This window comes from Balaenoptera ricei, chromosome 14 (assembly GCF_028023285.1).
Source record: "Balaenoptera ricei isolate mBalRic1 chromosome 14, mBalRic1.hap2, whole genome shotgun sequence".
Classification (NCBI taxonomy): Eukaryota; Metazoa; Chordata; class Mammalia; order Artiodactyla; family Balaenopteridae; genus Balaenoptera; species Balaenoptera ricei.
In genome coordinates this window covers 74,195,291-74,223,182 of record NC_082652.1, presented here as the reverse complement: position 1 = coordinate 74,223,182, position 27,892 = coordinate 74,195,291, and the positions used below count along the sequence as shown (strand labels likewise).

General features: G+C 37.7%; 1 pseudogene; it reads left to right on the top strand.

The window, feature by feature from the left end:
- The first annotated feature begins 4,827 nt into the window (after positions 1-4,827).
- Positions 4,828-27,892, top strand: LOC132347369 (large ribosomal subunit protein uL22-like; annotated as a pseudogene).

The following is a 27,892-nucleotide window of genomic DNA, read 5'->3' as shown; positions in this document are numbered from 1 at the left end:
ACTCAAGAAGAAAAACAAAGGAGAAGACTCAAATCAGTAGAATTAGAAATGAAAAAGGAGAAGTAACAACTGACAATGCAGAAGTACAAAGGATCATGAGAGATTACTACAAGCAACTATATGCCAATAAAATGAACAACCTGGAAGAAATGGACAACTCCTTAGAAATACACAACCTTCTGAGACTGAACCAGGAAGAAACAGAAAATATGAACAGACCAATTACGAGCACTGTAATTGAAACTGTGATTAAAAATCTTCCAACAAACAAAAGCCCAGGATCAGATGGCTTCACAGGCGAATTCTATCAAACATTTAGAGAAGAGCTAACACCTACCCTTCTCAAACTATTCCAAAATATAGCAGAGGGAGGAACACTCCCAAACTCATTCTATGAGGGCACCATCACCCTGATACCAAAACCAGACAAAGATGTCACAAAGAAAGAAAACTATAGGCCAATATCACTGATGAACATAGATGCAAAAATCCTCAACAAAATACTAGCAAACAGAATCCAACAGCACATTAAAAGGATCATACACCATGATCAAGTGGGATTTATACCAGGAATGCAAGGATTCTTCAATATATGCAAATCAGTCAATGTGATACACCATATTAACAAATTGAAGGAGAAAAACCATATGATCATCTCAATAGATGCAGAGAAAGCTTTTGACAACATTCAAAACCCATTTATGATAAAAACCCTCCAGAAACTAGGCATAGAGGGAACTTACCTCAACATAATAAAGGCCATATATGACAAACCCACAGCCAACATCGTTCTCAATGGGAAAAACTGAAACCATTTCCACTAAGTTCAGGAACAAGACAAGGTTGCCCACTCTCACCACTATTATTCAACATAGTTTTGGAAGTTTTAGCCACAGCAATCAGAGAAGAAAAAGAAATAAAAGGAATCCAAATCAGAAAACAAGAAGTAAAGCTGTCACTGTTTGCAGATGACATGATACTATACACAGAGAATCCTAAAGATGCTACCAGAAAACTACTAGAGCTAATCAATGAATTTGGTAAAGTTGCAGGATACAAAATTAATGCACAGAAATCTCTTGCATTCCTATACACCAATGATGAAAAATCTGAAAGTGAAATTAAGAAAACACTCCCACTTACCACTGCAACAGAAAGAATAGAATATGTAGGAATAAACCTACCTAGGGAGACAAAAGACCTGTACGCAGAAAATTATAAGACACTGATGAAAGAAATTAAAGATGATACAAACAGGTCGAGAGATATACCATGTTCTTGGATTGGAAGATTCAACATTGTGAAAATGACTGTAATACCCAAAGCAACCTACAGGTTCAATGCAATCCCTATCAAACTACCACTGGCATTTTTCACAGAACTAGAACAAAAAATTTCACAGTTTGTGTGGAAACACAAAACACCCCGAATAGCCAAAGCAGTCTTTTTTTTTTTTTAAACATCTTTATTGGAGTATAATTGCTTCACAATGGTGTGTTAGTTTCTGCTTTATAACAAAGTGAATCAGTTATACATATACATATGTTCCCATATCTCTTCCCTCTTGCGTCTCCCTCCCTCCCACCCTCCCTATCCCACCCCTCTAGGTGGTCACAAAGCACAGAGCTGATCTCCCTGTGCTATGTGGTTGCTTCCCACTAGCTATCTATTTTACATTTGGTAGTGTATATATGTCTATGCCACTCTCTCACCCTGTCACATCTCACCCCTCCCCCTCCCCATATCCTCAAGTCCATTCTTTAGTAGGTCTGTGTCTTTATTCCCATCTTGCCACTAGGTTCTTCATGACCTTTTTTTTTTTTTTTTTTCCCTTAGATTCCATATATATGTGTTAGCATACTGTATTTGTTTTTCTCTTTCTGACTTACTTCACTCTGTATGACAGACTCTAACTCCATCCACCTCATTACAAATACCTCCATTTCATTTCTTTTTATGGCTGAGTAATATTCCATTGTATATATGTGCCACATCTTCTTTATCCATTCATCCGATGATGGACACTTAGGTTGCTTCCATGTCCTGGCTATTGTAAATAGAGCTGCAATGAACATTGTGGTACATGACTCTTTTTGAATTATGGTTTTCTCAGGGTATATGCCCAGTAGTGGGATTGCTGGGTCGTATGGTAGTTCTATTTTTAGTTTTTTAAGGAACCTCCATACTGTTCTCCATAGTGGCTGTATCAATTTACATTCCCAACAACAATGCAAAAGGGTTTCCTTTTCTCCACACCTTCTCCAGCATTTATTTTTTGTAGATATTTTGATGATGGCCATTCTGACTGGTGTGAGATGATATCTCGTTGTAGTTTTGATTTGCATTTCGCTAAGATTAATGATGTTGAGCATTCTTTCCTGTGTTTGTTGGCAATCTGTATATCTTCTTTGAAGAAATGTCTATTTAGGTCTTCTGCCCATTTTTGGATTGGGTTGTTTGTTTTTTTGTTATTGAGCTGCATGAGCTGCTTGTAAATCTTGGAGATTAATCCTTTGTCAGTTGCTTCATTTGCAAATATTTTCTCCCATTCTGAGGGTTGTCTTTTGGTCTTGTTCATGGTTTCCTTGGCTGTGCAAAAGCTTTTAAGTTTCATTAGGTCCCATTTCTTTATTTGTGTTTTTATTTCCATTTCTCTAGGAGCTGGTTCAAAAAGGATCTTGCTGTGATTTATGTCATAGAGTGTTCTGCCTATGTTTTCCTCTAAGAGTTGGATAGTGTCTGGCCTTACACTTAGGTCTTTAATCCATTTTGAGTTTATTTTTGTGTATGGTGTCAGGGAGTGTTCTAATTTCATACTTTTACATGTATCTGTCCAATTTTCCCAGCACCACTTATTGAAGAGGCTGTCTTTTCTCCACTGTATATGCTTGCCTCCTTTATCAAAAATAAGGTCAAAGCAGTCCTGAGGGAAAAAAAAGGAGCTGTAGGAATCAGGCTCCCTGACTTCAGACTATACTACAAAGCTACAGTAATCAAGACAGTATGGTACTGGCACAAAAACAGAAATATAGATCAATGGAACAGGATAGAAAGTCCAGAGGTAAACCCATGCACATATGGTCACCTTATTTTTGATAAAGGAGGCAAGAATATACAATGGAGAAAAAACAGCTTCTTCAGTAAGTGGTGCTGGGAAAACTGGACAGCTACATGTAAAAGAATGAAATTAGAACACTCCCTAACACCATACACAAAAATAAACTCAAAATGGATTAAAGACCTAAATGTAAGGCCAGACACTATAAAACTCTTAGAGGAAAACATAAGCAGAACACTCTATGACAAAAATCACAGCAAGATCCTTTTTGACCCACCTCCGAGAGCAATGGAAATAAAAATAAAAATAAACAAATGGGACCTAATGAAATTTAAAAGCTTCTGCACAGCAAAGGAATTCAATTCATTCTTGAAGGCAATTTTTTCTAATGATTTAGAAGCATATGAAGGGTTAGATCTTAATATCATGTATTATGCTTTGCATCTTTATGCTTCTTTATTTGGCTTCTTGTAGTCTCTACATGGACTTCCCTGGTGGCGCAGTGGTTAAGAATCCACCTGCCAATGCAGGGGACACGGGTTCGATCTCTGGTCCAGGAAGATCTCACATGCCGTGGAGCAACTAAGCCTGTGCGCCACAACTACTGAAGCCCCCACGCCCTAGAGCCCACGTGCCACAACCACTGAGCCCGCGTGCTGCAACTACTGAAGCCCATGTGCCTAGAGCCTGTGCTCCGCAACAAGAGAAGCCACCACAATGAGAAGCCCGCGCACCGCAACGAAGAGTAGACCCCACTTGCGGCAACGAGAGAAAGCCCGCGTGCAGCAACAAAGACCCAACGCAGCCAAAAAAAAAAAAAAAAAGAATCTATATAAGACAAAATTTATTTTGTGGGTCCCCAAACTGCTCTTTTCTCAGAACCTTCATTTTAACCTAATGGTCATAATTGTTTCTAATAATAACTATAATTATCCTTCATATTTATATTAGTTTTTCACACATATTATCTTGTTTGATCCTCAGAGCAATCTCATGAGGTAAATCCAGTTTATAGGGGAGGAGATTATGATTCCCATAGGGTTCAGGGGCTTATCAAGGTCACACAGCTTGTAAGTGGGGAAAAAAAATCAGAACTGAAACGCGTCTTGGTTCATGAAAACATGTTAAACAAAGATCTTCCTAAGGTGAATTTTCAGATATTTTTGGTGCTGGTTTTACTTTTTTTAGAGACGTAATTTATTACATTATTGACACATCATTGTGAGAATTACGCTGCAAGAGCATTTCCCATGAAATTTTCTCGGGTTTAAGTAGTTTTGTATGCCTACCAAACAAATCACCCTTTAAGTCTCTCTCTCCATAAGCTGGCAAAGGCAAGGACTGGGAATTATTCAGGAATGTCTAGTTTTATGTCTGGGACATAGTAAATACATCACATATTTTGATGAATGAATAAATGAATGCAAATTTGTTTCCAGCCTTTTCAAATACCTTTATATTGAGGCAATATAAAAGGGATATGCTATAGAAATTATTTCCTTTATTTTATTGAAGAGAAAATTTATGCACAAAAAGTGTTACTCTGGGTCACCATTGTTCAGTAGAGATATAATCCAAGCCACATACATAATCTTAGATTTTTTAGTAACCACATTTTTTAAAACATTTTTTAAAAACAGTGAAATTAATTTAAACAACATATTTATTTGACCTAATATATCTAAATATTATCATTTGAATATTTCATAAATATTTTTTGAATTGTTAATGAGCTTTTTCCAGTAAGCGGCCTGAGGTGACCTCTAAAAATGGTTCACCATTCACTTGACCCAGAAAACCCCACAAACATGCAAATCAAGAGGTTCAAACCTTCATGTTCACTTTAAGAACACTCGTGAAACTTCCCAGGCCATTAACGGTATGCATATCTTAAAAGCCACCAAGTATCTGAAGGATGTCACTTTACAGAAGCAATGTGTGCCGTTCAGTCTTTACAATGGTGGAGTTGGTAGGTGTGCCCAAGCCAAACTGTGGGGCTGGACACAAGAGTCGGTGGCCCAAAAAGAGTGCTGAATTTTTATTGCACATGTTCGGAAATGCAGAGAGTAATGCTGAACTTAAGGGTTTAGATGTAGATTCTCTGGATATTGAGCACATCCAGGTGAACAAAGCCCCCGAGATGTGGCACAGGACTTACAGAGCTCATGGTCGGATCAACCCATACATGAGCTCTCCCTGCCACACTGAGATGATCCTTACTGAAAAAGAATAGATTGATCTTAAATCAGAAAAGGAGGTTGCACAGAAGAAACTAAAGAAACAAAAACTTATGGCCCGGGAACAAATGCCACAAAAAAAAAAAAAAATGCAAATAAAAATAAAAGCAGAAAAAAAAATTGTTAATGAGATAGTTTGCATTCTTTCATTCATATGAAGATTTGGACATTTGTTGTATATTTAACATTTAAAACACATCTCAATTCAAACTAGCTACATTTCAGGTGCTCACCAGCTATGTGTGTCTAGTGGCGATTGCACTGCATAGTACAGTCTTGGGATGCAGCAGAGAAAGAACTTCAGCCCTCTTCTCTTCCCATTTCTCACCATCCCACAAATATTTACTAAGCACCCACCATCTTTTACCAGAGAGAAGGAAAAAAATCAAATGAGGCTCTCAACCTGTCACATATTTGAGGAACACTAAATTGAGAGATTGAAAATACAAATGGAACATGTCAAACTATACATCCCAATAGAACTCTGACCCACAACTTCCAGCAGCAACTAGCAAGGAAAGGCAAACCACAATCAGCCTAGAATGGTCAGGACTTGGCCAATGACTGATAGCTTTCCTAATTTTTGCCCCCTCTCCCAACTCAGGATCATTCAGAGAAGGCCAAATATGCTCCCCAAACCAACCATATAAGGTGACCTGATTCTAGTTTACCTACCTCTAGCTTCCCCATGCCAACAGCCTTCAGGTTCACCTGAAGCCTTCCTTTTTTCCCCACTATAAAGCTTTCCCACTCCCCTACATCCTCTGAGTCTCCACCAAACACAAGTGCTGGTGGCTGACACCCTTGCTATACAGTGAGTTCTGAATGAAGAGCCTCTGTTTACTGTCACACGGGTGGTCTTCGTTTATCTCCACAAAATCTTTGATTAGTCTTTTCTTAATGACTAAAATAATCAAACTTCCTCTTTAAACTTTCCTTGTGGGTTCAGCTTTTCATTTTATTTGTAACATTCATTCATGCAATGACTATTTCCTGTGTCTTAGTAGGTGTCGGCCACTATGCTGAGTCTTTGAAAGTAAGTAAAGGACCAGAGATTCAGTCTTTTCTCTCAGGGAGCCTAGAGCTTAGCAAAAAACACATACAAATAAATGTTTAATAACATTTGTAATAAACACTACAAAGGAAATCAGTTACTCGAGGAAATATATGCACTCCCATGTTCACTGCAGTGTTATGCTCAGTAGTCAAGATATAGAAACAAACTAGGTGTCCATCAGTGGATGAATGGATAAAGAAAATGTGGTATATACATACAATGGAATATTATTCAGCTACAGTAAAGATGGAAATCCTACCATTTGTAAAAACATGGATGAACCTTGAGTATATCCTGCTAAGTGAAGTAAGCAAGACACAGAAACAAAAATACTGCATGATCTTACTTACATGCAGAATCTAAAAAAGTCAAATTCATAGAAGCAGAGAGTAGAATGGTGGTTACCAGGAGCAGGGAGGTGGGAGAAATGGAGAGATGTTTGTCAAAGGGTACAAAATTACAGTTATGTAGGATGAGTAAATTCTAGAAATCTAATGTACAGTTTGGTGACTATAGTTAATAATAATACTGTAGTTTACTTGGAAACTCACTAAGAGACTAGAAAGAACTCAGGTGCTTTCACCACACAAAAAAAGAACCATGTGAGGAGATGGATTGATTAGCCTGACTGCAGTAATCATTTCACAACGCGTGTATATCAAAACATTATTTTGTATACCTTAAATATGTACAATTTTTATTTTTAAAAATAAATTTTAAAAATTTAATTTAAAAATGCACTACAAAGGAAAGTATGATACCTCAACGTTTCAATTTTCATAAGATATGAGTGCCATTCCTTCCCAAGAAAAGACTTTTATTCTGCTATTTAAACTTCAATAAATGCTTGGCAAAACTAAAAATACTGTTTTCCCAATAGATTTGCACACTGAAGATCAGACATTTTTCCTTATTGTCCTGTTTCCTTATCCCTTTTTGCTTATTTCTCATTTTACTTCAAGTGAACACTCCCAAATGGTTTCTGGCACTCCTTCAGCAAGAGATAAAGAAAGGAGACAAAAAGTTTTCTATTAAATAAAATAACTATAGCTCACTCAAGGGTAGTTTAAATAATTGTTCTCCAATTTAATGTTTATTAATAACTATTTTATCCAGGCAAAAACTTTGCCAAGTTTTGACTGAATTAAACCTGAAATAATTTTCATTACTGCTGAATTTCAGATAGTTCAAAACCCAGAATCCAGAAGTGTTTTCTTCTCTCCACTTGGGTACCTATTAAAATTTCACTAAAATCATTTTTAAATCTTGGAAAACTACATCAACTTAAATAAGTGTAAAATTAAAATCAATTTCAATTTTACACTTATTTGAATGCTGTGTGTTTTTAAATCATTCTTTCATTAATGTATTTCAATTTATATGGATTTTCTTTGGCTAAGAAAAATAGTTAATTAAGTAGAATATTTGGTAAAATAATATATGAAGTATTCTGAGATCTGGAGCCTATAACCAGATGCATCGAACTTAATTTACCTTCATGACAGTTTAAGCAGTTTACCGGAGAAATAACTTCAAAAAATTTCTCAATTATTAATGATATATATGTCATTATTATCTTTTTGTTGCTTATATCCTTGGACTTCTGATATCTTACTGGTCTAACATCATAAAATCCAGGCTGACTCAACTAATTTGAAGTGAATGTATAATAGCATATCTATTGACCTCACTTAATGATACAGTCAAGTTTACCTTTCAAGACCATTACTTAAATCGTTCAGAAATTTTAACTGCATATTTTATAAAATTCTAATTGCATTATCAAATAAAATATGAATATTCTAATAATGTATATTTATCAAAATAAAACTGTGAAAAATAAAAGCCTTTGAATTCTTCAAAGTAAAATAACATCAAACATCAAGATGCCATTATTTTCAAAAGGGACTCAGAATTCCTGGATAATTGGAATAGAAGTTACACTCCAAGCAATAACTGTCCAAAGAATCAGTTTTCGTTTACACTGTACCATGTAAAAGATAAACTTTTACTCAGAGCTTGGCCACAAATTAGATACCTCTTGGTCCCTGTGAGTTTAGATAATTTTATGTCCTCTGAAAAATCACTCCATTTTTCTAAAGTAATATAACCCTTCAACAATGAACAGAAAACAAATAAGGAATTCAGCCTGCTATAACGCTTTCTTAGTTTACTGGTTCAGAGAACAATTTATACCACACCTGTGTAAATCGTTGTAAGTGCAAGGACCTCTCTGCAGAATAAAAAGAACATCTTTCCTGTGGTCTGGCTGTCTGTCTTGATCTCACACAATCTAAAAAGGCTTTCCTCAGCTGGGCCTGAGGAACAAATTCCTGAAGATGCTGGGTAAGCGATCACGAAGGACAGGCACGAAGTATAGCGTTCACCCACTGTACGACTAGGGAAGGACCCATAGAGATCTGAAAGGGCTGCCCATAGGCAGTCTGCATACACATCCCCATCGCTGCTCCCTTTTCTCTCACTCTTCTCACAAGAATAATTTTTTCAAGAATGCCTCTTCCTGGGATTTGGATCATAAATTCATGAGATACTCATACTTTCCATCAGTATGGAGTTTAGTTATTCTTTCCTCCAACTCACTTACATAATCTTCAATTAAGCTGTTTCCAAGACACTTCAATCTTTAAGTCTCTCTTTTTTTTTTCCTGCAACATTTCTCCTAACTGCTCTTAATGCATCCTAAGCTCTCTCTTCTCTAAATTTCAGTAGTTCTTGTTGTCAGCGCCTATCATCAGACATGTATCCTATACTATTTTGTATGCTTTTTTTCTACGTGTTTTGCCTCTCATATTGGCCTGGGAACAGGGCTCTTTACTGTACATTTAGCTGTTATACACAAGAGACCCAAAATACTTGCAGTGGGAAAAGTCATCCAAAAGAATGTTTCCTAAATCCAGGAAAGGGGAAAATTTTGCATGGGTTTACCCTGTAGAATTTAGACTATTAAATTCTACTATATGAATTAACTAAATTATAAAAAATAAAAATTTTTATCATAAGGATGTGTAATATATTTAATAAGCCCAAAAGCTCTGATCCTCTAAACAGTACCTTGTTTATGAAAAAAATGAATGACCCAAAGAAGCTGATAGCTCTAATCTAAATCATATAAAGAAACTTGGTCATTTGGACTATTTGAAATTTTCAAGAGGCATTACAAAAAGTCCAAGATCTTGTCATATTTGCCTCTTAAATGTGTTGAGCTCTTCTTAAATAGGAGTTGTTCCTATGAGAGAGTTAACGAAAAAAGACCAAAAAAATCAGAATATCCTAAGGAAGATGAGTAAAATAAATACACCATCAAACAGCACGAGGCTCAATGAAAATGAACACCCACATCTCTGCATTTCCCTGCCGCTGTCTTAGAACGCTTGGGGAATTTGAGCAGCTCAATCAAGCCTACTCAGCACTGCATCACCAAAGCACAAAGTAAGACCTGGAAGAGAGGAACCAAGATGGCGGAGTAGAATGACGTGCTCTCAATCCCTCTTGCGAGAACACCAGAATCACAACCAGCTGCTGGACAATCATCGACAGGAAGTGATTAAAAAAAAAAAAGACCTGGAACAAGCAGCATTTTTTGTCACACATCTTGCTTTAGCCAAACCCACTCAAAGAAGTCTCATTTTTAGCAAAATGAACTAACAAACCTCCCCCCAATTTTTTTTTTCAGGCATCAGCACAGCTGGAAATAGCAACATTCTGAGCAGACTCTGGCCCTTGGTGTGAGCCTACATAAGCTGTTTTACCTCCGCTTGCTCACGTGGAAAATGAAAATATTGGATAATAATATCTCACAGAGTCACTGCAGGGAGTAACTAAAGAACCGATCATATACGCAAAATATGTTTTATAAACTAAGACCCGTCATTTACCTCTCACCGGTGAAGCCTGTCCAACACACTCATACAGCTTATTGTCACCTACCAGTTAGTCTTACCACAGACACCATCCCAGTTACTTTCCTAGCAATTATATCTACCTCCTTTCATTCACTTCCGACCTGGGAATGGAAGCCCCTTTGGCTAGCGGAGGTAGGTGACGCAGTCAGTCCTTTCTGCAGCAGCCATAAAAGCTGGGGCACAGACATGCATACAAGTTCCTTCCACGGAGAAACTGGTGACTTGGAGCAGGTTGGAAGGAGCAGGTGGGAGAGGTGTCCTCCAGCTTCTCTGGACTCTAGGGAGGATTAGAGCCAGCCTCTAGCGCCTGCTGAATTAGAAGGCTGGCCCTCCGGCAGCAGCTTTTAAAGTATGCAGATAAATCTCTTTGAGGAGAAGACTGGCAGAAGGGCTATTTCGCCCTCTCCCTCTGCACTGAACGCTGGGGTGATAGCCTTGGTGAGTGTTCACTCACCCTTTAAGAATTGCTTCTCAGCCGCATAGCACAGGGAGATGAGCTGGGTGCTTTGTGTCCAACTAGAGGGGTGGGATAGGGAGAATGGGAGGGAGACGCAAAAGGGAGGAGATATGGGGATATATGTATATGTATAGCTGATTCACTTTGTTATACAGCGGGAACTAACACACCATTGTAAAGCAATTATACTCCAATAAAGATGTTAAACAAAAAAAAGTCAGATAAAGACAAAAAAAAAAAAAAAAAAAAAGAATTGCTTCTTATTTTGCTATAGTCTTGTGAGTCTGGTGAAAACAAGTCCCACTGGCTTTCAGAGCTAGATGTTTTGGGAGCCTGTCCCTCCCTGGGAGTCTCAGGTGTTGGGATGATGGACGTGGGGCTCAAACCCTTTTCTCTTTAAGGAAAAGCTAGGAGCTGGGGCTTCCCTCCCCGTGCTGTGTCAGGGGTGGGGTTTATGGTGAGAGTGTGTCTCAGCCTTTCCTGCCTGTTTTGATGTGGATATTTTCTCATTTGTCTGATGAGTAGGAGTCGTTCAGCCAGTTTCTGGATCCTTTTCAAAGGGAAATGCTCCACTTGTGGCTGTGCGTTTGGTGTGTGTGTGGGAGGAGGGGAGCTCAGGAGCCTCCTATGTCACCACCTTGGTCAACTCCTCTTGACTTGGTTTATGGGTTTTTTGAAAGAATACCACAGAGGGAAAGTACCCTTCTCATCACGGCATGCCAGGGGTACCTGATACCACATGACATCACTAGGGATATTAACCTCAAGGCTAAAGTAGTGTTTGGCAAGTTCTTCCCTGTAAATTTACTGTTTTTCCCTCTAGTCTTTGGAAGTGTGACTCTTACATCATTCAGACGCAGGCGGATTTAAAATATGATAGAGAAAAATAAAGGAGGAACAACCAGAGAGACGGAAAGAAAACCCAGAGAGGGTATTACCCATGTAGCCAAGAAAGGTGGAAGCATTTCAGGAACAAGTCCATGGTGAACAACATCAAATGCCACAGGAAGTAAATTAAGGTAATTACTGAAAAGTGCCAAATGAAAGGCTGTGTTGATTTTAATAAGAGTAATATTAATTGTTTGATGGAGCAAAAGAAGAATGCCGTGGGCTGGGCTAATTACAGAAAGCGGATGTAGAGTGTCAATGACATACTCTGGAAGCTTACTGTGAAGGAAGTATGTGGAAAGGGTGGTAGTTAGGGAGACAGTCACAGGGTCAGAGGAAGTTATTGAGGGGTTTTATGTATATATACGTATTTTTTTAACGTGGAAGAGACTTGAGAAAACGTGTGTGCTGAAGGGAATGAGACATTTGAGAAAGAGAGGAAGAGGGGGGTAGGGCTTAAGGATCTAGGCAACTTGGCTGGTAGAATAAGTACACATGGGGGATGTCACGATATCTGTCGTGAGATGAGGCTGTTAGTCTTTACTGAGCAATAATGTCTGAACTATTACTACTTGTTTGTCAAGAATGCTTACAGCTTTAATGAGACAGAGACTACCAGCTCAGAAAGCAGGTCTCTCAAAAATACTAATAATATGTAATTATTATTATAATTATAATACTGATATTATTTCTTAGATGTCTCCAAATCACCAAGAAGATGTTCTTCCAGATTTTTAGTTGACATTCTGAAGATATTAAGTAATTAAAAAGGAAAAAACATTAAGTTTATGGTGGAGAATCCTGGCAGGCACTGCCTTAGCCAAGTGATCAAGGTGAACATTATCAGATAGCAATAAAAAATCAGTGTTCACCATGATATGACAAACTGAGAAGGGCACATCGTTTCTGAGTTATCCTTCCCCAAAAATGTATAACCTCAGTCTAATCATGAGAAAACAGACAAATTCAAACTGAGGAACATGCTACAAAACAATTGACTAGTATTCTTTCAAATCGTCAAGGTCATGATGTAACCTAACAGGACCCTATGGGGCCTTCCCAGAACAGACCCCTCCCCCATATCCTCTGCTTTAGTTCCTCTCTGAAGTACCTAGATTCCAGTATCTGATGCACATTTCCTGAGTTGTTTTACAGATGGTAAAACCACCACCAGATGGAAGAAATTAACTACTTGATGATCATGAGCACGTAGCCCCCATACTTACTGGCACCTAAAGAACTGATAATATTCACCCTTGTGACACCACCCTATTACCTCACCATCAACCAGTCAGAGAATTGTGCATGAGCTGATCACATACCCTGGGATGCCCCTCTCTCACTTTGCCTTTAAAAATGATTTGCTGAATGAAACCCATGGGGAGTTCAGGTGCTTTAAGCACTAGCTGTCCTGGACTCCTTGCTTGGTGCCCTGCAATAAACGCTGCACTTTGCTTCACCACAACCCAGTGTCAGTAGATTGGCTTTACTGCATGAGAGCCAGCGGACTCAAATTTGGTTCAGTAACAACGAGAGACAAGGAAAACTGAGGAAATATCACAGACCAAGGCAATATAACAACTGAAGACAATGTGGGATCCCAGATCGGATTCTGGAGCAGACAAGGAACATTAGTAGAAAAACTGGTGAAACCGTATAAAGTTCTGTTCTATAATCAATAGTATTATTAATTTAACCAAGGTTAATTTCTTAGTTTAGATAAATGTTTTATGGTTAGGTAAGGTTAACATAAGCAAAAGCTGGTTAAAGGGCATGTGGGAACTCGTTTTTGCAGCTCTAAATCTAAAATTATCTCTCAAGGAAAGAAAAAAAGAAGAAACACTACAAGTAAAGTCCCACTCTTCCCTCTGCAATCCCACTCCTCTTCCTCTTTTCTCCCAAAATTTTCTAAGTAAAATTCATCATTCTTATCTTAGCCTACAGAAGGCCCATTTTATCCTGGCCCCAACTTCATCTCTAACTTCCCTCCTGCCGCTCTCCAACACTCTTTAATCCAGACAAACAAAAACACTGCATATTTCCTAAATGTTTCAATGTGTATCATGTCTCTGCACCTTCAATCATACTGTTCCTTTTGCACAGAATGCCCTTCCATGCCTATATCCACCAAATACCTACTAAAATTTCAAAATGGCCCAAGTGCCTTCCCATCTCATTAGAGATTTCCTTACTCTGTGTTCTCAGAGCAGTCTGTGTATTCTGATATCATAGCACTTATCACACTGCATATTACACTATAAGTATGGATTTATTTGTCTGTCTTCTCTACTAGATCATCAGCTTCCTCAGAGTTAGAGTCACGTTTGACTTAAGGGTCCTAGAAATTTTTAAGACACTCAATAAATGTTTGATGAAATGAATAAATGAATCGATGGTCCAGCCAACAAACCCAGATTGAATTTGAGTATCTGACATTATGTAAACATATCTGTAAGTGGCAACAATAACCTTAGCCTCCTACTCATGTTTGATCAAAGTGAGGACAGTTTTTAATCTCTTTTCAAACCACGAAGTACACTATGAAATTTAAGCAAACATCAAGGATTTACCCAGTCCAATCAGAGAAAAAAAGAGCATAAAACACCAGAAAATATTTCCAAATATATAAGGTAGACAAAGGGTTAATATCCTAAAGTATAAAGAGTTAGACTGTGGTTTCCTTGACGGTAGGGACTAGCACATAGAAGGTACTGGTGTGAATATAAATTGATACAAGTTTTCTGGAAAATCACTTGAACTAATAGATCAAAAGTCTTTTTTAAGTGTGCATAATCGTGACCCAGCAATTCAATTTCTAGGTATTTTTCCTAAGGAAATATTTGGACAATTAGGCAAAGACTTATGTACGAGGCAACATTTATGTTAGCAAATATTTGGAAAACATTCCAGATATTCACTAGTAGGGACGGGTTAAGTAAGTTATGACACATCAATTAATTTAAGTGTTAGCAGTCAACCATTAAAAATCATGTTATGAGTCTGTATTTATTAAGTTGGAAAGCTATCAAGGCTGTATTAACTGAAAAACAAATGGGGTTTTTTTTTAATCCCAATTATACTTTTTTATATTTTTAATACCTGTATATATTTATGTTTATATTTATATGTATGTATATGTTTACATATATATATGTGTGTGTGTGTGTGTGTGTGTGAGTAGTATATTCACATACATATCTATATGCTCAGATTTCCTGATCATTATCTTCCCTTCTTGCTTCTGGAAGCAACATAGCTGACCACCATGTGGTCTCACTCCATTCTGCATCCCATAGTCTGCTCCCATCCCACCTTCAGAGGAAGACAAACACAGCTATTCTCCTTGGAGTCTGGGGTTGACCTGTCGGGTTTCACAAACCCCCGAGAAGGCAATGAAAGCAGCAATGATAACCCAAGCAGTCCCCAAAGAAATATAACTTGCTCACCCAATGCATGCTGAGTGGGGGGATGAGCAAGCCAGACAGAGGAGACTAAAGCCTCCACTAAAGTCATCCTGTAATTGATTTTACCTAAATATATACTTCTTCCAAAATACGCTGCAAATCAATGGAAAACTTTTGTAATACATGAGTAATTTATTTTATAGACAGTTTGGGGAAAACAGGTTGAATTTACTATGTACTCTCATACACATGAAGACATTTGAGCCTCACAAGCCAGTGACATAGGGAGGAAAGGGATGCCCTTTTTTCATTTGAGGAAACAGGTTCATAGAAGTTATGCGGTTCACACAAGACCTCTCAATGAGTGAGCGGTAAAGCCTGGATTCAAACTCAGACTTTCCGATTCCCATTTGAGAGCCCTTCCAGGCACAACAGGGCATCCTAAACTGGCCTGATTGTAAGAATCCCCTGAGAAGCCTAGAAAAAAATTCTGAATTCCAGACCAGCCTTTTCCCCTGATGATTCTGATTCTGCAGGTCTATCTGAGATGGAGCCTGGAAATTTGTATCTTCTTAGAAACCTCACCAGGTGATTTTTATGATTGGGTCGGTTTGAGAAATGCTAACACTACTGCATATATCCCTAGAGAAATATTTACTCTGAGTCACTAGTGTGTTTTCAGATATTAAGATTAACCAAGACAAGGCAGGGCTTCTGCCCGGGGACAGGCCTATTCTATTCCAAACATGGTGCACCGTGGACCTTTTTTGGTACGTACATTCGGTTACCTCTGTTTGTTTGTCCTCACCATAGGCAGCAGAAACCACACCTCTGGCCTGACAGCGTTCCTCCCTCAGCTGATCTCACCTCCCCTGTGGCTGAGTCTACTTTATGCAGTGGCCTCATTTTCTGGTCTCTTCCATCTCTCCCTGGACCCTAGTGCATGAATCTCCCTCACGACCTCTTCCTCAGAGGCTGACCCACAAGCTGACTCAGCTTCCTGCCCAAATCAGCAGCACTTCAGCCACTGAGCAGTGTCTACTTGCCAGTAGAGAAGCTTCCAGAAACACAGCTTCTTACGACCCATGTTCCATGATCCTCACCACACACTGATTTACCACTTCCTTTCCTCTAAAGAAATGAGACTGCTGACAGGACTGCTCATTGTGCGTGACTGGCTGAAAGGGCTAACGGGAGGCCAGTAACCCTCAGAACAAAAGACCCTTCCACAGCTCTGATGCAGCCTACCCAACTAGAGTGCTGAGGGGCCTAGCTGTGACTGCTCCGGTGGGGTGGGTCCGTCTGCAGTTGTTTCCCAGCAGTCCTTGGCTGGGCTGTGTTATGAGAAAGCTGTTCTCCAAGCCCATCCTCAAGGCTCTGCCACTGTGTAAGTCATATTCAGCTGTCTTACTCAAATTTGAGTAACACATGAGAGGTACAGATTAAGTGCTTTGGGCGTTATAAGAAGGGAGTGATGACTCTAGCCAAGAATTTAGAAAAGCTTTCTGGACTGGAGTGCACTTGATCTGGACCTTAAATTCTGAGTTGGATTTGGACATGTGATAATGTCTAGAAGGACACATGAATGGAGGAAGAAAGCATAAGCAACCATAGAGAAAAAAAAGTGGGGGGCAGGGGGAGGGTGATGAGTTTTAATTATTCTGTGACTCCAAAAATTTTCTTAGCGAGTTGGTGTTTCATACAGTCTGATAGGCTGTAATTCTTCTTGGAAGTCCAAACTTGTGAGGAACTTCAAAAAAAAAAACTAGATTAATCAGGGAAAGAGAAGGAACTAATAGTTATAGAATACCTTCTATGTGACAGGCATCCTAAATGATCTCACTAAATCCTCAAAACAATACCTGGGAGGGGGGTATTACACCCACCCACCCATTTCACAGATGAGAAAAATGAGGCTTAAGAAATTAAATAAACTTGTCCAAGGTTACATCGCTTACAGGAAAAAAAATCAGAGCAGGTATTCAAACTGAAGTTTGATTGCCCCTAAATCCCACATGGTATCTACTAGACCATACTCTTCCTTAGGATGATGTAAAGAGGGTCATAGCATTATTGTAGGGCATTCCTCAGCCAAGGTCTGTGTACCTGGGGTCTGAAGGTACAGGTAACAGAGTTCCTGTTACAAGAGGTAATTTAATTTCAGTAATACAACATCATCCACCACATTAAATTAATCATATTAATTTGGATTTTGTTGGTTTTAAAGTATTGTTTTTACTTAATTTGTAAATTTATTTTGGTCTTATATTTAATAGCTAAGAGTATATAATTAGTGTTATATTTATACATTTTTATATAATTTTTAAAGGATTCACTCCATTTACAGTTATTACAAAATACTGGCTATTTTCCCCATGTTGTATACATCCTTGTATATTTGTACATTTCAAGTAACATTACAATAAAAATATTTTTTCAACGTTCAAAGGATTGGAATTTTTTTCCATTAAAAAGGCTCCATGTATTTCTCAATTCTGAGAAAGACCATATTAACACATTGCTCAAGCATAACCATTAGCCATAACATAGACATTTTTCATGTTGACAAGTCTGTGGAGAAACAATATGACTGCATGATGCAAGAGCTGAGATTTTTCCACAACTTCACCTTCTTCTTTTGCACCAGGGCAGAAAACAAAACCCAGGATGGTGTGTCATATGAAATTGTAAGTATTCCACTCATGTTCTGTTGAACTGAAGTCAAAACTAATTGGGGGGACTTCCCTGGCAGTCCAGTGGTTAGGACTCTGTGCTTCCACTGCAGGGGGCACAGGTTCGATCTCTGGAACTAAGATCCTGCATGCCATGTGGCACGGCCAAAAAATAAAATAAAATAAAATAATACCTAAAAAAAAAAAAAAAACCAATTGGGGAAGAAACTCTTTTTTTTTATATTTATCACTTTTAAATTTCAAAATTTTATAGATATTGAAAAGCCCTAGATTTTTTCAAGTTCTTCCTCCAGATTAAAGAAGTAGGGACATAATTCCTGTCTTGTTAGTCCCACAAACAATATAAATTTAAGATATTTAAGTCACTTTAGTTATCTGGGTGATAATACATATTTTACATTTTTATAATACATTTCATAATGCACATATATTAAATATTTGTCATTTATATCCCCCCTTTTCTTCTTGTTCTCTTTCTCATTTCCAGTCTGTTCCTTCTATTATGATAAGTGGCAATGAATATTTAAGAGAGGATTCCTTCTTTTCAAAAAGGAGAAGTCATATCCTGCCTGGCAAATTTTTAAAAGTAAGAAACAAAGAAGGCACTGACTTCATCTCTAGGTAAGGATGAATAACTTTAATTACTCAGTGGGTATAAAATTTAACACATGCTTTAAATCCCTTATTCAGGCCCTTAAACCCTGTGCCTTCTTTTTTTATTTTATTATTTTTCAATCTTTTTTTATTCAAGTATAGTTAATTTACAATGTTGTGTTAGTTTCAGGTGTACAGCAAAGTGATTCAGATATATATATATATATATATATATATATATATATTCTCTTTCAGATTCTTTTCCATTATAGGTTATTACGATATATTGAATATAGTTCCCTGTGCTATACAGTAGGTCCTTGTTTACCTATTTTATATACAGTAGTGTGTATATTTTAATTCCAAACTAAACCCTGTGCCTTCTGACCCAAATGACACACACATACATCATGCAGTCAACACCCATCCCTACTTATGACGAATGTCTTGACCTCTGTCATCTCATTTCTGTTTTGTGCTTTTTCTTCTAGTTACAGAACTCTAGAAAATTCCCCACATTTGCCCCCTCCACCATCCCACTCCTCACTGACAACCAATTCGGCAAATCTACTTTCGAACCTGGATGTCTTCTTCAGATATGGTTTTGTCTTTTGCCTCCATCTTCCTGGCTATTGTGGATGACTCGTACCCAAAAGGCTGCCCACATCCCTGTGTGACACTGACAAGAGCAAGCAGCCTGGTTTCCCTTGATAAGAGATTGTAAACATTCGAACTTAAAAACTTGAAGTCAGAAAAAAAAAATGTTTAAACATGAGTCTGCATAAAATACCACCCAAACATTTGATAGGGTAGGAGTAAAAGGGTATATATATATAGAACAGAAACCTACCAGGCAGACCTTTATATTATTTTCTGAACATAAAGGAATGAAGGTCATTGTTTCTGTGCAGAGGGGGCATCTGCTGCCACTTGCACTGGCCCCAGAGAAAGGTACCCCTGACCAAAACAAGAACCCAGAGCAACTTGACTGCCTCACTCACCACTGTATTCCACAGTGCCTCGAATAGCCTTCTCTGAAAAGTCAAAAAGGACATTATGGAAATTTCCATATTGACCAGTTCCACTGTATTTAAACATTCTAGAGGATGTTATTCTCCAGGAATTTTTACTTACATTTCACCTCCTACAGAACTAATATATTTCTTCTCATGGAGAAGACAGAGAATAAGAAATCATTATTCTTCATACAGTGTCCATACAATGTCTATAGCTTGTTGCAAAGGAAGTTATTTTCTTCTTCAGATTTCAATCTTTCAAGTTTCATTGTCAATCCAATTTTCTAATGTTTTTCTCTCTCTCCCTAAATTAGTTGAAATATACATATCTGGAGACATTACTAAAACATTAATAAGGGGATTTTATACAGTAGGAAAAATCACCTGATTTCATCAGATGACCCAAATTTGACAAATTTGAATTTTTTGAACCAAACAGGACATATTTGACAACAGGACTGTACAGACTTCTGAGTTAATTAGAAACTCTAGTGGGATAAAGCCAACCACGTGCTTAAAAAGACTGATTAACAATGAAGGGAAGATGGGCTCCACTGCAGGAAGACTTACAACATATTTGGGGTTGCAACTAGTTGCAACTAATAATGCAAGTAGTATTCATTATTTTGTTTTTATATAAATCTTGTTAAGTGGTAAAATACAACTGACTTTCTGTGTGCAGGAAAACATCCTGTGTAAGTGAGACAGAGTGTGGAAAGACCACTAGCAGACCCTGAAAGGGATCCAGAAATCTGTTTTTGACTTTTTAGAAAGTCTACCATGATAACTCACCTCTATCATAGCTGTAAGTACTTGCTAGAAGTCAGAGAAGTGTCCTTTCAAACAATTTCACACTAAGAAGGCTGTGGTCTCCCAACCTACCTCCTTACACGCCTTCATGATCCCACTTGGCCCACTCCATGATTAACCTCAAAGATCAATGATGAACTCAGCAGCCTCATTAGTTATCACTTTGACAAAGAACCTACCTCTAAGGGGAATGGAAGGGCAACACTGGACTTGTCTTTATCAAAGCACTCATCACACCATGTAAAAATGACCCATCTATTTGTCCGACTCTTGGTAAGCTCCCCTGGGGCTGGAACAATGTCTTGTTTGCTTCCTATTTCCTAAAACTGGCAGCACAGCACTAGCACCTGGGAAATAGGAGGCACTCAGTAAATGTTTCTGAATGAGAGAATAAATTCTGTTGTAAAACACTGGGCAAACATGTTGTAATGTGTCCCTCCATGCAGTTTATAAAATTTTGGACTTGGGAGAGCGCAATGTTCCCAAATTTTTATTCTAAAAATTTTATTTGCCTAACAGTGTTGTTAAATTTAGTCCTAAACTATGAGAATGAATTGATCCAGTGAGTAAAAAAGGTGATCTTGGTATCCTTTTCTATTTTAAAAAGTCACTTAGAGTTTGTCACATTATATCATGTAATTGATCTCTACAAAGTAAATGTATCTAATTTGAACCCTGAATATGCCAATGAGTGTTATATAGAGATTACTATCAATATATGTCCCTAATTCTATCAGTTTCATTTTATAGCTTAAAAAGAAAGCAACACACACACACACACACACACACACACACACACACAAGCAGCATAAGAAAAGGCCAATGGCATTGTAGGGTAGCAAAACATATCATCCCAAAATACAGTCGTCCCTCGGTATTGGGAGGGAATCAGTTCCAGGATGCCCCTCAAAATCCACAGATGCTCAAGTCCTTTGTGTAAAACAGCATTGTACACTCTGCCCTCCATATCTGCAGGTTCCGGGGTTAGTTGAAACCCTGGATCTGGAACCCGTGGATAGGCCAACTGCGTGTCACTTTGGCATAAGGATTATTTTTGAGCGGAAGGCAATAGAGATAAAGCAGATACGAGAAAAGCTTTCTGCCCTCCTATTTGCCTAGAACAGAACATAAATGTACAAAGGTGTCCCTCCTCCCTCTCTCTACCAGGAAGGACAAAAGTTAATCACAAGAGACATCTTTAGAGCCTCATCAGCCTAGAGGTGGCACCAGAGGAATCTATATAACAAATTTTACTAGCTAGTCCTTGTCTTCCATTAGTTTCTCATATTATTTGCCTTTCCACTATTTGCTATCCCTAGAGACTCAAGGTCCTTTTCCTTTGTCTTGTCGTATCTCTAAAAATGTTTTGTTCCTCTGCTAAAATTCTAACAAAACCTTTGAGTTACTCATCTCTGGTACTCCCATGTGATACATGCATGGTGCACATGTTAATAACCATCTGTTTGTTTTTCCCTTGTTAATCTGGCTTTGGCCAGTCTAATTTACAAGGCCACAGCTAGAGAACCCAAGATGGGTAGAAGAAGAGATTTTTCCCTCCCCATCAGCATCAACTATGTAGAAACTAAAATGGCATTTGTGGCAAACCCCAAGTATTTTTGTGTAGGCAACAACCTATATTTTGTATTCTTATTAGGTTTATGCATAAAATAATTATTCATAAGGTTTTTTATTTATTTGGTTTGTATGTTTTTAATTTCATCTTTACTTCCAATCTTTAAGAAAGTATGACCGAGAGTACAGGAAGAGCAGAGTATGTGGTGAGGTAAGAAAATGGCAATAACAAGACTATTCTGAACAAAAATGGTGAGGGTACACCATCCATTGTTGATTTTTAGGGATCAAATCATAGAACCATTAAAATTTTTGAATTGTTATATCTAGATAACTCTTCAAAACACACACACAAAATCAAAGGACTCCTTGAAAGGGTATTGGAATTTTATAGTGGAATAAGCCCACTATAAAAATATGATACAACTGAATTTGTTCTATCTACCCCATATTAACTTACTGATAAGCTGAATAGTGTTCCTTCTACAAATAAATGGTATGGCCTGTTTTATATGAATTGTTTTGGAAAGGAGTAGCTCCAAGGATTATCCTTCTCATAAGGCCCTGTGCTACAGAGACTGGCATGCCACTTAAATTCTCTTTGTCAGTTCTAATGATGTGTCTAGACATGCAGAAGGAAGTAAAAAATTGAAGCAATCAACTACATAATTTGGACAGAAAATCACATACAGCTGAAATATTGATTGGATAAAAGAAAATAAACTTCTTGCTAGTCCTCACTTTTCACTGTCTGCTCAGACACAATTCTTATCTGGAATGCAATACCTGGGCTCAAAATTGGCATAAACAGATATTTGAAAATGTATGCAATCCATCTAAATTGTTGATTATCAGTGCATCCTTACTACAGAAATAGGGACCACTAATCACAACAAAATAAACCTCCAGTTCTCTGTGGTCACAATCCTTAGCCATAACCTAAATTTGCACGGACACTACCCCAAATAACTGGATAGGAATTGGCATTTTGACCACATATGCAGATTGGATGAACATGCAGATATACCATCTGATCTTTGGATTTTCAGTTTTTCTACATATTTACAAAATATCTATTAACTAAACCTTTTTCTACAAATGCAAAAGCAAGCCTGTAACTTCAGCATTTCAGTGGGTTTGATTGGGCAGACAAGAAGAAAAGAAGGTTCCAGGAACCCTACATGTAAGTTATTTCATGGAATCCTCACAAAAATTCTTCATTCTTCCATTCAACAAAAAATGACTGAAGGCCCACTATGACAATGCAGTTAAAATAAAAAGAGAGATGGCCACTCCTCTCGTAGAACTCACAGGGAGATTGACACAGCAAATAATCACCATTAAGCTCAGTGTTCTAATGAAAAGAAATATAATTCTCTGAGAGTATATGACAAAGGAAAATGATTTAGACTATGCATTTCTCATTTCAGAGATGAGATTACAGAGGGTAAGTAACTTGATCAAGATTACACAGCCAGGGTGTCCTGGAGGTAGGATTCCTTCCCAATCCTGCCTGACTCCAGAGCCCTTGCTCTTTTCCTTGTTTCTCTCAATCTCATTAAGACAACTGCATGAGAAACAGCAAGCCGGAAAGATTCTTTACAGTGAATTATACTTCCCTTTCTTCCAGCCCTTCTAGTTTAATATTTCCTAAAAATGTCCCTCTAAGTTTGAGGAAAAGGTTTGCAAATCCTTGCAGTATTAATTAATTCTGCTTTTATTTAGATACATTGCACCTCTCTGGCTCCACGCTGGGACTTGAGGTGGCTAGCTGAGTCAGTCCACAAAATCTTGGTCAGTAGTTATCATGTGTATTATAAATACCAGGCAGGGGATAATGATGAAAATAGTCCTGAGACCTAGCGCAACCACAGGTCTTATGGTAGAGAGCATAGCTACTGCTCTTTTGTGTAAATTAACATTAGAATTTAACATTCAGTTGATTTCACACTTCCTATGTTAGTATTGGAGGTAGAACATATTGACCAACTTTTTCACATCTTGGTACGTCACCATTAAGGTGACCGACTGGTCCAACTTTTCCTGAAACTTTCCTGATTTTAAAACCGGAAGTCCTGATCTTGAGAAACTCAGGCCCAGGCAAACAAGGATGGTTGGTCACCCTAGTCACTGTGCTACTCAGGGATGACAGAGCTATATATTTATTTGATGATTTATTTTGAAAACACAGGCAAATATATACTTATTTGATGATACTGCATTAAAGTACAGGGGTGCTCAATGCATACATGAAAGTTCAAAGCATTGCCCCTCGTTAGCAATGCGTATCTCACTACAGTATGCAAAATAGCAATGAATGTCGTACATTAAATGCAGGATTTCCATCAATCCCTGCATACACGTACACATACACATCTGTAATGCGTTGCCTCAGATGATTTGTACCTTTGCTATTTATTTTAAATAAAACTGTGCCTTTTGCCTACCCTGGAAGAAATAACCACGAGCTTCATGTCTGAGAAGCACGCAACCCACTCCACACAGACACATAGCCCAGCACAGTTTTGGCAGACATCATCCCACCAGTCCCTTAAACAACTCCAGGGAACTTTCCCCCAACTTTCCCGCAGCAGAAAAGCAGGAACTTTTCCCCAACGCAGTAATGACTGCGTGTCTTGACAGAGTCAAACATGGTGTGCTTCTAAACTTCATAGCTACACTATAAAGTTTACCAATTGGCAGGTAAAGTTTTTTGTTTGTTCTTATATTTTCCTAGAGAAAACAAAGTTAAAGGGTCAAAATTGGTACACATTTAATTCATGATTCTCTGCTTAGTTCAGTTTTACCAATACACAAAGCTGCAAAAATGCTGAATACCAAAGCCAAATTGTTGCATTAGTGGAATTCTACAGCTTTGACAAACTGAGAATCGTATTATCAGTTTCTTCCAGAGCAAAAAAATTACAATTATGACAGCAGGAGCTGTAACAGATGAGAGGGCATGTACGTGACTATGTGTAGTCATGCTACAGTCCACCGTGTGAGTCAGCATCTATTTTCCAACAGGCACAATTTCCAGATTCAACTGGGATATTAAGTTACGGGCAAAATTCAGCCTTTTGGAATCTTAGCACACCTCTAAGATAATCAAAAGAAATTGTACACAATCAAAAACAGACTTGGGACTAAAGTAAGTAATTATTCCAGGGTGTTACAGGAAAAAACCCCACAGCCTGAAAAACATGTTCATCATGATTATTATAAGTGATTAAGATATTTTTCTCTCTTCCTTATGAAAAAAAAAAAGTATAACTATGTCAATAACAATGTTATTTTCTTAGTGTTGTTACTTTTGGTATTTGATATAAGCGAAAAACAATATTTAATAACTCTTGCTATTAAAAATAGACTCAAGTCCCCATCTTTACATCCAGCTTCATCAATCAGAGAGAAAGTCAGTCAAGCCAGAATCATCCTAGAAGGAAGAGCCAGCTTGTTTTGCTGTCCGTATTACTCCTCCTGCTCAATGCAACTTACCAAAGGTCCTTTGAGGATTCATGTTCAGCACACTTCTAAGCAAGCAGAGTATATATTGTTGGCTTTGTTATTAATTCAACAGATACCAATTACGGAACACTTAATGGGTACCAGGCTTTGTCTCAGGCAAGCTGCATAAATTGTCATAAATCCTTACAACTATGAATGGTAGGAATTGTTTTTTTTTAATTTTACAGATAGGGAAAGAGACACAAAGGGTTGATTAACTCTGCAAAGACCATCCAGGAGGAAGCAGCAGCAACTGGATCAGAGCCTGAGTCTGTGGGATTCTGTCCATATATCCATGTATACAGCACGATGCTTTAAAGTGTTAAAACACAGCATAAATTAATATTTTGCTTCTCTCAGAACTCTCTTTAGAAAACAGAAAAGTTCTAAATTTTATAAAACACTGGTTTTTGTTTCATTTTGTTTTATTTTTTAAGTGCTGCGTGAATCAGTCATCCAGGCTATTTTTCCTGTGATATTTGAAATATTTTAAACACTCGACACTACAATAAAAACATAAGTAATACATAACATAAATTGACATAATTTATGTCATAAAAATAAAATCATTTTGCTTGGATGCATCCTAATGTCTATGAAAAATCTTAGGAGTTGGAGGCTTACAGCATTCTTTCTTGTTACTGTTTTGTTTTCATTATTCTCATCTTCTAAAAACCACTTGAAGGTGATCAGAATGTTAAAGTTCAAATAAAATAAAATAGCTAATTTTTTACAATTGTAAAATGACTCGAAATAGATGCGTTAAGTATCTAGAATAAGATGATTATGGAAGTTAAGCACTGAATTTAGTTTTGAGTTTCTATCAGTTATAGAAAATAGGTAAACAAGTGATAATATAATTCTCATCATTCATTCTATTAAAAAGCAAACAAGTTCCTCAGAAGAGTCAAATATTTTTCTGACAGTAACTCTTGAAAGAGATTTTTTAAAATTACTACCATTTAGTGAGTGTCCACTCTGTGCTAGGCCCTGGCCTTGGCAGAACACATCTATTTCCTTTTAAGAAGAACAAACATTATTTCAATCTTTCTAATAGGCTTATGGAATAAAATAAAATATCTTTGACTACAGTTTTTTAATTGAGTCATTCTTAAAATGAGTATTTTTTAATTTGCCTTCTATTTTTTAAAAAGAAGACGATATAGCATTAACTATTTATTAATGCAGGAACAGCATTTCTGGAAATTGAGACAAATAAATGATAACAGCCTGGCAAGGTCTGATTTCTGAGCTGGCCTAGTGCAGGAATAGAATGAAAGAAACGAGAGAAAGGAAGAAAGCTAATCCTTTCACCAGCTCTGTGAAATATCAAACACCTTAGGTAAACCTTTGACATTTGCAAGACTACAGTCAGTTTATAGATGAATTCCTTAATATGTTCCTGTTTCATGGTGCTCTTTGTTGCCAAAAAAAATCCCTGATATGCAAAAACTAGTGTTAGAATTCGGCAGTATTGCTAAAAATTCTCATGAGTAGAAGTTGTCATCCTGCTTTTGTTTTAAATAAGCTGATGCCTATTTTGTAACTTTAAATAGGTAACATTCACTTTAGAACTTGAAAATACATACTGTTTTTAAGATGGGAAATATGATTACTTAGGATGCAGTTTATATCGTTGCTGTAGGTAAACTTTGAAATTTGCCTTTGTATTTTATACTCCCCTTCGGTTTTGTTTTCAGCATTTAAGATAAGCAAAACCTACTTTCTGTGATTCTTTATTTCTTTGTGCTTTTTTAAATGAAATGAAGCAATTACTAATAAGGCAGTTTCACTTTTATATTTTTTGTATTATAACATTTTTATGTTTAGACATAATCGGTCATCCATTACAATACTTGAAGGAACTCAAACTCAGAGTTTTTGAAGACCACAAATGGATTATATAGAAATAAATGGAAAATATACTATCCTAGAATATTAAATATATACATTTACGAAGCAGTTAACTTATGCTATATTTACATATATTATGAATGTGATTCAGAGTGTCTAGTTTCTGGTGAGAACCAAGACAACACCTCTGCTCTTGGGCCTCTGGACTCCTCCTTTTCTGGGTTCTGTAAATGTTTTCCTGCTGTGTGACTCAGTTCTGAACTTGCGTGTTTTGATCTCGTATTAGGATGCTTACTACAACAGACAGAAAACACTTAGCTTTTCATGAATTTGCTCAAAGCTCATCTGGAGTCATTATTTGTAACTGATGTGGGGGACAGTTTACATTCTCCAGAAATCACACTCAAATACCTCCCACTGCTTATTCAGAAGCAAGGCGGGCCATTTTCTCTTTAAATGGAAAACAATGACTCCTCCCCATATGTGTTGTACTTTGGGGACCAAGGAAGCAGCCCCTCCCAGATCTCTTGCAGGTGGAGTCTGAGCTGACACTGGCTTCTCTCTTTTCAGGACCATGGAGCCCTCACATGTCTAGGTAACCCAGCTAACTCCACTCCGCAGCTGGCCTTCCGCTCAGGGCCTCTCTACTGTAAGCTACTCCGTATCTGCCCGCTGGAGAAGCATGTTCCTCACGTTGTGCTGAGCTCCTCTCCTGGGAGTCCCGTAGCTGGATTCTACCATATTACTTTCAATTTATCTGAAATACCAAACGGCTGGTTTGAGAGAACTGAACACTATCCCACAGCAGTGCCGTGTCCGTGA